The sequence below is a fragment of the Triturus cristatus genome, chromosome 10 (assembly GCF_964204655.1).
Source record: "Triturus cristatus chromosome 10, aTriCri1.1, whole genome shotgun sequence".
Taxonomy (NCBI): domain Eukaryota; kingdom Metazoa; phylum Chordata; class Amphibia; order Caudata; family Salamandridae; genus Triturus; species Triturus cristatus.
This window is the reverse complement of record NC_140593.1, coordinates 1178654233-1178666480: the sequence shown is the minus strand read 5'-3', so window position 1 is coordinate 1178666480 and position 12248 is coordinate 1178654233. Positions and strand designations below refer to the sequence as shown.

Below are 12248 nucleotides of genomic sequence, written 5' to 3'. Positions count from 1 at the left end.
ACTGATGACATCTCAAATGACATCACTGATGACATCACTGATGACATCATCCATTGTGATAGAGTGGCAGACCTCCTCTCACCCTAATATAACCTTTGATACACACATTCAAAAATAGAGACTAAAATTTTCAAAACAATGGACATACCAATACCAGTTACAACAACCTCTTCAGTAATTCTAAGATCCACATACACATCCACTCATTCACCAACAGTCCTATACAGTCACTCATACATGTACTCACTCATCATAGGTACTCATACACCTATTCATCCTGTTACACAATGCCACTCATCCATAGAGTTACTCACACACATAGTCACTCATGCTAATAATGAATCAAACATACATTTACTTGCATATACAGTTATACACACACCACCATACTTACTTCTACGGAAACTTACACATACTTAGTCTTTTAAACAACCACTTATAGAAACACATACTTATTCATACAGGAACTCTTTCAATCTCTCACTCTCACATATACTCACTTATTTACACCAATAGTCACATATACTAGTTTAAAACATATGTAGTTACTCATAAAGACACTATTGAGACAGTCATTCACTCCCTAACACCCATACACACACTCATTCACCCATACAGTCCTGCACACATGCTGTCTTCAACACATACAAACAGTGAGTCACTCATTCATGCACCTATGCACTACGTAATGCCCCCCACCGAACCATGCAGACACTCAGACTGATACTCAAAAAACCAACTAATAACCTATATAGACACCCATGTAGCTACTCGCCAACCCATGCAGCCACTTATACACTAAGTGAGAGACTGATACAGATATTTACATATTTAAACATTACTCACTAAGCCATGTATTCACTATGATACACTTAATCAGTCAGTTACACAATCAATTTTTCAAAAACAAATCATCCATTTAGACACTTATATACCCATTTATTCTTCCATCGACCTTGAGATATACATATATAAAACATATTTACTTTTCAGAAAAACACACATTCACTGGATGATGTCATCAGTGATGTCATTTGAGATGTCATCAGTGATGTCATGAGTGATGTCACTGACCATGTCATGAGTGATGTAATATGTGACGTCATCAGCAGTGCAGTGCGGGCGCGCGAGTTATGGTTAGCTGAACTAACTATATCGGGGGAATATCAATGGTTTTGTACAAGTGAAAAGTCCAGCTAACTATAACACCCCTGAAACCTATGGTTTTTTCAGTGAATATATATATATATATATATATATATATATATATATATATATATATATATATATATATATATATATATATATATATATATGACTGAGAAGATGGGTAGTCTGGGTGCATTATGCCTCAAATCACTGAAAACCCACACCTCTCTCACATTTGTAACCCTCAGGTGTCATGCCTGCATTAACATCTCAATGCTCATTTACATCAGCCTGGTCTCCGGAAAAGGCTTTAAATTCAACATCACCAATTCCAACAAAAAATGGCATTCAATGCCCCACTTTTGTCTTGAATACAACATATTAGTGTTCTAATTGTTACTTAGAACTCTGTGTTGATGCTGCTGTTGATTACTAGGGAGTTAACTGACAGACTGCTGCTGGTGTTGGACGTTAATGTTTGACTCTGCATGTCAGAATGTGTTACTGAAATGCAAAAGGAAGATATTTGAGAATTCTTAGAAATTATGATATGATTTTAGCTTTCTAGATCCCAAACCATATTTGTTTTGATAAAAAGGAACACCTATTCTTTTACATTTACTACAATATGCTTTGTGGGAAATGCGTTCAGTTGTACAGCTGTGATTCCATCAAGATGTCAACACCTAGGTGTTCATTAAAACTCTGTAGTCATGCTGCAGCTAATCACAAGGGATTGAACTGACATGCTGCTACTAGTTTTGGAAGAACATGTTTCACTCTGCACAACAGAATATTTTACTGAACTATATGATAAAGATATTGAATAAGTCATAGAAATTGTGTCTTCATTTTATTCATTCTCATAGGAAGTGCTTTAGGTTTTACAGCTTTGAATCCCACATTCCTGTCCTAAATACAGAATGTTAACACTCTAGGTGTTCATCATTGCACTGTGGGAAGCTGCAGAAGATCCCTGGACTGTTAGTTGGTGTTGAAAGTACACATTGTAGTATGTGTGTCAGAATGTTTTACTGACATGGATGCGAAAGATACTTAAGAACTGGGGAATCACCTTAAAGGCTGCTGCTGTTGTTGGAATTTGCCCAGATTATCAGATTTTCTTCTCTCAGAGAAGCTTCACTGTATATGTGGCCCCTGCACAGATAGTATAGTGCTGTGGGTTTATCATAATCAGCCGGGTTCTAGGGAAACATTGCTTCATACACACAGTCTGGGGGAATCGGGTAGACAGCTATTCCTTCTGAGTCAATTGGGGGCACAAAATGCTCAGACAGGTCGGTAACCATCAGTTTCCACCCTTTACACTCCCCTCACTGTCTTGGGCCCTGAAGACTCAGAGCCAGTCCCATGGTGGTAAACACTTTTATTATTCAGGTGTCTAACAGCTAGTTCTTGCAGCAGTGACACCGGGCAGCATTAATAGCTGTGCAGAAAGGCATACAACTTCCAGGTAGTGGTTGAGGCAGTAACTTCTCCTCCCCTGCAGCGATTCTTGCCTGGTATAAGCTCACAAACCGGTGCCTGTAACCTTTTCTGCCAGCTCCATCACTGCTCCTGAGCACATTCAGAGCCCCAGTATTCTGGGGCTCTCAGCAGCATCTCTCTAGCAGTCCCATCAGCACCTGCTGTCTTTTCGGTGATCCTGAGTTAAGTCACCAGGGAACCAACATCATATCCCGTGCTGCAGCCTAGGATAAAGGGTTATGGTTTACCAATTTAATTCAAATCTCACATCAATCAGCAAAGTACATAAGTCGGAGTGTGGCATTTACTTTTCTCCAGTGCAGAAAATATTGGCGAAAACATATTTATTTCACACCATGAGCTGAAAATATTGAGCTTCCTCTACTGTAAAAATATAAATTGATTACATTGTAATAAACAGTGCAATTGAGGTTGAAATCAAATATATTTAAGAACATCAATTACTTTATTTTAATATGTACACTTCACAGATGAAATGCAAAGTAATATGTTTCAAAATAGTTTTTTTTATTTTCAAAAATCAAAACTACTAAGTGATCATTTCTTTTTTAGAATAAAAGCAGTGACCCACTCTCAATGGAAGTTATCCCCCATGGCATGGGTGTCTTTAAAATGCTTTTACTTTCATTTTCTGCTACTTTTTGGATGACTGGCCATTCGTTTGCCCATTCTAAATAGAACTGGCAGAAAATAGGCCACATTTTTGATGTACCTAACTCTGTCATCTCATCAGAGGAGTATAAGGCAAACACAAGAAGATGATGGATGGTGCGCCGAAACTTTTCAGACACTTTTTGAATCCATCATCTTTCTTTAGCTCACTTCACCACCCCAGGGTGGACCTAGCATGGTAGTTCGGTCCGGACCATTCCTATGGGGAAGAGAGTCAAGGCTGATCTGCAAATGGCTGGGTCCAAACTAGAATTGCATGGCGAGCAAAATACCAATAGATTGAACCCAGATGTGTAACTGGGGGTGAATGTTTGACAATGTTCATCATTCCGTCCATCATCATTTTTTTGTGTTGCATTTTCACCCTGAGTGGGAAGGGTATGCCTAGACGGGTGTCCCATGCTCGCTACGCCACTGGTTTCAAGCTAGCCTGACTGATGAGGGGTGATGCCCCAAAAATGGTCCAAGGATGCTTGTTTTTCGGTGCAAGGAGGACCTGGACTAACAGTTTGGGCTGGACTGTTCTCATGGGGAACAGGGTCAAGGCTGACTTGCATATGGCTGAGTCCAAACTAGAATGGCATAGCGAGAAAAATAACAATGGGTTAAACCCAGATCTGTGACTGGGGGTGAATGTTTGACAATGTTCAGCATTCTGTTCATTGTCTTTTTGCGTTGCATCAGAGGGGTATGTCAGCGGTGAAGATAGAGCAGTCTCCGTTGCTGGCATACTTACTATTTGTCCAATTCCTTCTTTTGGTGGAGAGGCTACTCGGTCATCATTGTGAAGGGATAATGTTATATCCTACTTAATTGAATAACATTGTAGTCCAGCACTGCTGCCACTAGCTGCTCAGCCAGAGCGTGAGATGGTCATGGAATGTTGGTGTGCCTGTGATGCATGGAATGCCTGGGTGTCTGAGTGGATGAGTGTTGGCAGTTAGAGATGGGCTGAGCAGCTAGGCAGGCTGCTCCTGGTGGGGCTGGTACCACACTAGGCTGGCTGGGGTCAAGACAGATGTGACCTGTACTGGAGATTGAATAAAGAAGACTTAATAATAACTCCTGGCTTCAGGTGTCTATCTTCATAGATCACAGCATAATTCTGGCGACGAGGATGGGATACGAACCCACGCGTGCAAAGCACAATGGATTAGCAATCCAAGTGGGATCTTTCACAAACTAGAACATGCTTAGGTTAGAGTTTTTTTCGTATTTATGTTTGGTTACTCCCTTTCTTGTTTCGTTTTCTTTGGAGAAAAAGGGATAATGTTATATCCTACTTAATTGAATAACATTGTAGTCCAGCACTGCTGCCACTAGCTGCTCAGCCAGAGCGTGAGATGGTCATGGAATGTTGGTGTGCCTGTGATGCATGGAATGCCTGGGTGTCTGAGTGGATGAGTGTTGGCAGTTAGAGATAGGCTGAGCAGCTAGGCAGGCTGCTCCTGGTGGGGCTGGTACCACAATAGGCTGGCTGGGGTCAAGACAGATGTGACCTGTACTGGAGATTGAATAAAGAAGACTTAATAATAACTCCTGGCTTCAGGTGTCTATCTTCATAGATCACAGCATAATTTTGGTGACGAGCGGACTTGGACCCTTGAGACTCTTGGTACAGCACAGAAACTAAGGAACTACAAAGGAAAAAAAAGAGAAAACAAGAGATCCTACAAGCCACTACATCTACTAAGAAAGAATTCCCAGGCAAGCCAGCGCCAGCCCCACCAGTGTCCTCCCAACGGACAGCCCCACAGAGAAGTGTCATCACCAAAGGACACTACAGCCTGGGAATACTACAGTGACTTAAAGGACTACTGTGAGTTGGAGGAGTAGCTAAGCTACAGCCGCATCTGGTGTTCCAGCCACAACGTTTGTCATATAAAGGATTACAGTGAGTTGGAGGAGTAGCTAAGCTACAGCCGCATTTGGTGTTCCAGCCACAACGTTTGCCACATAAAGGATTACAGTGAGTTGGTGGAGTAGTTGCACTACAGCCACATCTTCCAGCCACGTTGTTACCTTCAAAAAGGTATGGAGAGTTGGATGGGTAGCTTCTCTACCGCCAGTTGTTGGTGTTCCAGCCACAGTCTACAGTTTTTAAGTTAAAGGCACAATGTGATTCCTCGTCAATTAGAGGTCAGAAAAAACAGTTAGTGCGCAGATATAGAGTTGTGGTGTATTGGGACATGTGCAGCATTTTGGGATCTAAAGTAACGTTTGTACCTGCATGCACCACACAGTTACGGTGTGGTATCACAAGATTTGGGCATAGAGGACGTGTGGTATGCTCAATTAAGCTCTCACAAGCAATGGGAGTGTCATAAATGATCTGCGTGCAGTTGTAGCACAGATGGACAATGTGTGATTCCTGACAAGGATTTTAAACCAAGTGCTACGATGCAACAGTATGTTAAAAGGAACAACGGACTTGCCCCGACTTTGCCAACCTTTGGATGTCTACTCTTGGGGCACTCTGGGTCGTGTTGATTTTGGTTCCGGTTTTCATTGGAGCGGAGATCCACTCGGATCGGGACTTGCACTGAAGTTTGCAGGCGCAGTATGGGCAGCGGTGTTGAAGTTGCCGCACAGTTGTGGGAGGACATGGAGTGTGCACACTGCTCTGCGGGTGACACGCAATGCTGCGCTACATTTGGCATTGTCAGTGCCGAGTTGGTGTATCGTATCTTTCTACAGTTTTTTTTTTCAACTTGTTTTGCGGTAAAATACAAAGGAAACTGCCCAATGGCACACTTTTCGGCGTCTTTTTGAGGTGAGCCTTTCATTTATTTTCTGTGTCTGGCAGCGCTTAACGGTTAGTTTAACTGTTCGTTCGTTTGAAATTCAAACTGGGCGCGAGTCACAAACAGCACGCGCAAATTTACCTGATGTTTCCTCGAGGGATCCTGCATGACGTGCTCATCTTCGTAGATCCTCTATGACGGTCAAGTGTCACACAGGACGCTTATGGAGCATTTATGTGCCGGGAGCCACCCGGCGCAACGTAAAAAAACGTGCCGCCACCTTAGGGTTGGTGGTTGCACATAATCATATAACGTTCTGTGCTGCTCTCTGGTTTTCTAGCCAACCACGGTGTTCGTGCTGAATTCAATAAAGCTTTTGTTTGTGAAAGTCAACGTGAGTGCTTATGACTGTAACTTCTTCTGGAATAGTCGTTTCTTGAGAATCTTCGTTTCATGGACGTCGGAGGTATGGTACATGGGTAATTCTTCCCACAGTAGTGTACAAGCCAGCTACTTGTCGCAACCGCGATCCATGCGATGACTTGTCTTTTGTATTCCGGCTACTAGTAATTTTTCTTCCTTCAGTGTTCATCACGCCGGATAGTTGCTGTATTTGGCGGTACTGAGTTACATGCCTGCATCCTCCCACTGTTGACACCGAACACTTATTGGATATGGTGTTGTTCCCAGCTAGCATTTTATTTTGCTATGCTTTGGTCTCACTTCTTCGAGGTAAAGTATTGAAAGATTAACCATTGGGTAGACTCTTTATTCTGTGTTTGTGTGAGCAGACTTTGTTATTTTATGGTTATTTCAGTGCTTGCTATGTTTACTTTAAAGTGTACATCTTATGGTTCTGTGATCGCTCACCGGCGTGGGGCACATGCGCCAGTGCTCTACTGATAATGCAATTATCAGTAGAGTACCTAGGTTAACCCTTACACTAGGTTGGGATTTGGCTTAGTCCATTAATAGTTGCGCGCAGTACTAATGTACATCCCTTCACGGGCGTTTTTATGGGTGACGACCCATATTCATGTTTGTTTACCTTTCTCTTGGGGTTGTAGTTGCAGGGTATGCTACCTTTAGCGCTACTCTAGGTTATTTGGGCATTGGTTTTGTGGGGTCTTTTACCCGTTGCGTTATAGTACATTACGTCACAGTGTATGTTACAAAATGCTACAAATGTATTTCTGGTTTTATAATCTCTTTTTAGGGAAGGGTGGGAGATATTGCCGTTCAAATGTATGCATCTTATCCATTCTTTCTTGCTTTATTGGTTCTTTCTCCTGCGATGTGTTGTCTTTATTTCTGCATCCGTGAGACTTGTACCATTATTCATTTTCCTTGTTGATAGTTCTTGCTTGATGTTATATCACTTGCATTGTCAGGAACCACCATCTTAGCCCTTCCTGACAATGCTTTTTGCGATTCGATACAGTCAGGATGATGGAGCTGTGCACCAAACTGTTTTTCTTTTTTTTTTTAAATGCCAAAGTGCGATTTTCTTTAAAAAAATAAAATACTCTACTTGCCATGGGAATCCTACCTGATGGCGAAGGGAGCATTTTGCAGTTTTCACTTTTGCTTATCACTTGGGTTTTCCTGGTGATAACAGGAAGTAAAAACTGACCTCTAATTTCACCCATCTTAATTTGTTGTGCAGATTTAGAGCTCTACATCAGACAGCCCTTACTCCAAAGTGCCATTGGAGGGGTTTTAAACATGGCAGAGACTAAATAATTTCCTCCGTGGTTACACCTATAGTCCGCACACATCTAAATCTAGTGGGTGGACCATTATGTTGGTCGGCATGCTCCATCACCATTGCAATAGAGTATGTTTACTGCCAACATATATATTGGACCATTAGACCGAGAGAATACTATAAAGTGTGCACTGGATATTTGACTTGTAGCCATCTGTCTTTGAGGAATAGCTTCTGGGTAATGGATGGCTTAATCTTCAAGTAAAAGGATATATCTATACCCTATTTCTGAAAGTAATTAGAGGACTTCCCTTACTGCTCAAAATGCAGTTTGACGAAAGGCATTCTTTGCAGAGCGGCATTAACCCCTTCCATGCTGGACGGATTCCCCTGCTGTGCTGATCTTTTCCTGCGCGGGCGTGGTCATGACGGAACGGTTCCGTCATGAGCACAGCTCAACCGTGGCTCATGACGGAACCGTTCCGTCATGAGCACCGAAGGGGTTAAGGGTTTTATATGGGCTAGTCATTTGGCAAGTGAGACACTCTCTACAGTATTTTCTTTTACATGGGTGAAAATCAAGGGCCAATAGAAATGTTATGCAACTGTCTATCCAGTCTTTTATGGCTTATGAGGAAAAAATAATATGTAAAGAACAATACCTGTTATTGAAAGCTCTAAGAAACTAATCAACAGTAGTTTAGTAGTAGGCTCTGCTGCTATAAAGCAAACCACTATTATTAGGAAATATGGTCCTACTGCTTGGTCTTGTTCAGTTGTGTTGGCATTTGTCCAGGCACACCGTAGAAGTGGGTCTTTCTCTGGGAATTTTGAAGTCTGTGTCTGCCTTCCACGGCTCAGAAGGCAAACCTACTCATAACATAGGTGGACCCTTTTTCCTGTCTTCTCTTTTTTATCTATGGGACTTGGGAGTCTTACATAAAGGACCCTCGAGGTCTTCCTCTGAAAGGGGTTTTTCCAATCAGACTTATGACCAGAAAAGTGGGTGTTTGGAAAGGAATCAACATGAGGAACTTTGGTTCCTATAATCTTGATCATCTGGTGACTCTAGGATTACCTCCTTTTGGGTCTGAAGAGTGAAGGAATTGGAAGTTCATACTCTCTTTGCCGGACAATATTCCTGTATATCCCCAAGTACACACTAAGGGGCATATTTACAAGTATTGCCGCTAAGCAGTTTTGACGTTGCTTAGTGGCAATTTTATTTACCGCTGCCTATCACCAAATCCTAATGCTATGTTTGCTACGTATTTACAAGTTGACGCTACATGGCATCAGAATTAGCTAGCGGCTGGAAAAACTGTCACTAACACTAGCGTCAAGGTGATAGAAAAATACACGTTAGTAGTACAAAAGTGACGGCCAGCCAATTAGCGGCAAAAAAATTCACGTTAGTCAGTCCAACGTCACTTTTCAGCCTCTAGAGACCTCAAAGGAAAAAAATAAATAAAAACACCAGAATACAGAATGTAGCAGCCAGGACCCAGTTCGGCACAGATCAACAACCCACCCAAGCACCCCGACAGCCAGAACAACCAGCCAGAGTCTACGGGTAAGAAGAAATGCTGAATCAGGCCCTCATTTATGAAAAGTGGTACATCTCTGGGGAAAAAATGTGATGCAGCACTTTTCATTGCACCATCCTTGCGACACTATGGCGGCCGATGCCTGGAAGCATGGACAGTCCCTGGGGCCTGGAGAACTTGCTGGGCCTGCATCTGAGACCCAGAGTGGGAGGTGCTAGTGCTATGGAGTTCCTGCAGCCTGATGTTGGAGGCGGGCCATGTAATGCCCAAGCCAGTGGGTGGCAGTGGTATACATTGAGGCGCCGACGATCGCCCTTACCTGTTGGTACAGTCCAGCAGGTCGCATGGAGACACATTACTGACCTATGTGGGAAGACCACCTGGTGCCTCTTGGAGCTGTGATTGGTAGAGGTGCTCCTGCACTCTGACGTGGGGAGGTCAACATTGCATAACACGCGCCACTACTACAGCGGGGTACACAGAGGAGATTGCTGATGGTGGACGGCACCTCTCTGCATCACTGGCTGGAGAAGGCGGCGCTCCATGGATGCTGTAGAGGGTGAGACCTCTGAGCTGTTCCGGACTTGTGTGGTGGGAGCAACACAACTTTGCACCTAAGAGGGCCCTTTTGCAGCACCTACATCGGGAGGTTCCACAGCAGACTTGGAGGTGTACCCATGCTTCTGAAATCTGGCCTGAATGAGGCTCCTGCTGGCTGAGTCACAGATCCGGAGAGAGTGTGGTGGATTGAGCCCCTGTGTTGATGCCCAGGTGACAAGAAGATGGGACGGGGAGTGGAGGAGGCCCAGTGGTTGTGTCAGGCCCAGGCCTAACAACTGTGGGCATTACACACCATGCCCTGAGCAATACCTGCCCTGCAGCAGACCCACATCTCCAAGAACACTGTACAAGACTGGTGGGGGACTCCACTAACTGGCACAAGTCACTTGTATCGACCATTGGTGGCAGCGGGTGCCAGGGGCTAGGGGGTCAGTTTGGGATCTTGCTGCCACTGTTAGATCAGAGGAGTGCACCGGCTGGTGCTACCTTTCTTTGCCCCTGGTTACTGCGCTTTTGGGTGTATGGGGATTTCCTTTGGTGCCGCCTGAATGAAGATTTCTGCTAGCATACACCTGACTGGAGACGAGGGGATGACTGGCTACACTGCACTGCACTGCATGTCATACAGAGTGCCTGGGCGTCTGGCGCAATGATGGGTTGCTTGCACATGGGAGCACCGTCTACACCTGGCTGCCCCTCTGTGTCAGTGGACCAAGTGGCTAGGGGTCGCTGGCTGCTGGGGCTGGTGTCAGCGGACACATTGGACATGAAACTAGACTGTACTCACGGCTGTGGAGAAAATAGGTACCTCCCTCAAACAAATGCACACTTTCCCGAAGGGCAGCATGAACAAAATCTCGGTAAACTTCACCCTGGAGTGCACAGTTCATCACAAGCTGACTGACTAGTTATACGCCATTGAGCAAGACCCAGACCACAGCGTTGGAGGTACAGCAGCTAATTGCTCATGTGAATTCACTAGAAAGAGGAGCAGAGGATGCGAATGGCTGCTCTGGGTGGAACAATGTGTAGTTGGTGGGTCTGCCTGAGGGAGCAGAAGGAGTTGATGCAGTTACGTATACAATGACATGGTTGCATGACCTACTGCCAGCAGGTGCACTCTCTCCATTCCTATTAGTGGAGCAGGCCCATTTAGTTCTGCCTCCTATAGGGATCATAACGCTGTCCCGAGGGAGGTACACAAGCTGGGGGAGGTTAAAGTGGATAACGCCACAGTACCTTTCTTCCCTGACTACGCCATGGGGATGCAGAGGCAGAGGGAGTTGTTTCTAGAGGTTAAGCAGTGCCTCTGAGATTTGGCCATCAAATTCTCCCTCCTCTTCCTAGCAAGGTTATGAGTGGTGTCAGTTGGTAACACGTGATTCTGTGATGCCGCTGAACAGGTCTGGATCTGGCTGAAATCTACTGGTCGCCAGATGCTGCGGACAGAGAGTGAATGGTCAGAGCAACAAGCTGTCATTCACGGAGCTAGTTGTAGTGGGAGCCACAGGAAGAGGAGGTGTCCCCCGCCACAATTACAAGCCACCCACAATCTGCAGCAGGTTATCGAAGAGAGGCGGAAGGTGCTGCATGTGATGACAACAATGCGCAGTTGCACTCAGAATCAGGATCCAAACTCTTCTCCTGAACATTCCCTCCAGCAACGTTGGCTCCACTTTGATGTGGCCATCTGGTGTGGATTCCGAGCGGCCTCAGTTTTGACTCCTCAGATGTCAGTTTACCTAATTTAAGGTTGATTGGTTGTGCGTCTCTTCTTCTTCCATGATTACAGAAAGCTCCGGAGAGTCTCCGGCTTTCTGAGGTTCCCAGTGTCCAGCTTCCTGTTGCTGATTTTCTGGTCTACCAAGGTCAACACTTAGAGGGGATCACGTCCAGTTGTCACCCAAAGGAAAGGGAGCCGCTGTACAGGTGAGTAACGCATAACAGGGGTGGTGGTGGAGATGGTCTCCATGGTGCTCCTAGCTGCAATTGAATGGCAGGAGGTCCATGGCATCGTTGACCTTGGCAAGGATGAATTGTGGGAGTTCATCTATTATCCAAGGGCCTCATTAATGAGGCCCTAGCAGCACTTTTGCACTGCTGGAATGTCACTTATTTGACGTTCTTTGGTGCAATGTGCCACGCCAAAGCCACTTTACATGGATTTTCATTGCCTTATAAATATGTGCCCCTTTCATGCATAAAACTGTGTGAAAGGGGTGTTACTCTGGGCGTTCCCCCCATAACCCATTGAATCTGAAGCATTCCCAGATTTATGAGAAACCGTAAACCTGGAAATATGTCAGAATCTAACACCACCCCAAGGGTGGCATTCAGGAAGTGCAAAGTGGATCACAT

The 12248-nt window shown here is 44.6% G+C and overlaps 1 long non-coding RNA gene across 1 annotated transcript in view; it reads right to left on the bottom strand.

The window, feature by feature from the left end:
• Positions 1-2531: 2531 nt before the first annotated feature.
• Positions 2532-12248, bottom strand: part of LOC146796951 (uncharacterized) — a 35621-nt gene continuing 25904 nt past the window's right edge. The window contains exon 3 of the long non-coding RNA XR_014969964.1: positions 2532-2861. This is a non-coding gene — a long non-coding RNA (uncharacterized LOC146796951). The remainder of the gene's footprint in view (positions 2862-12248) is intronic.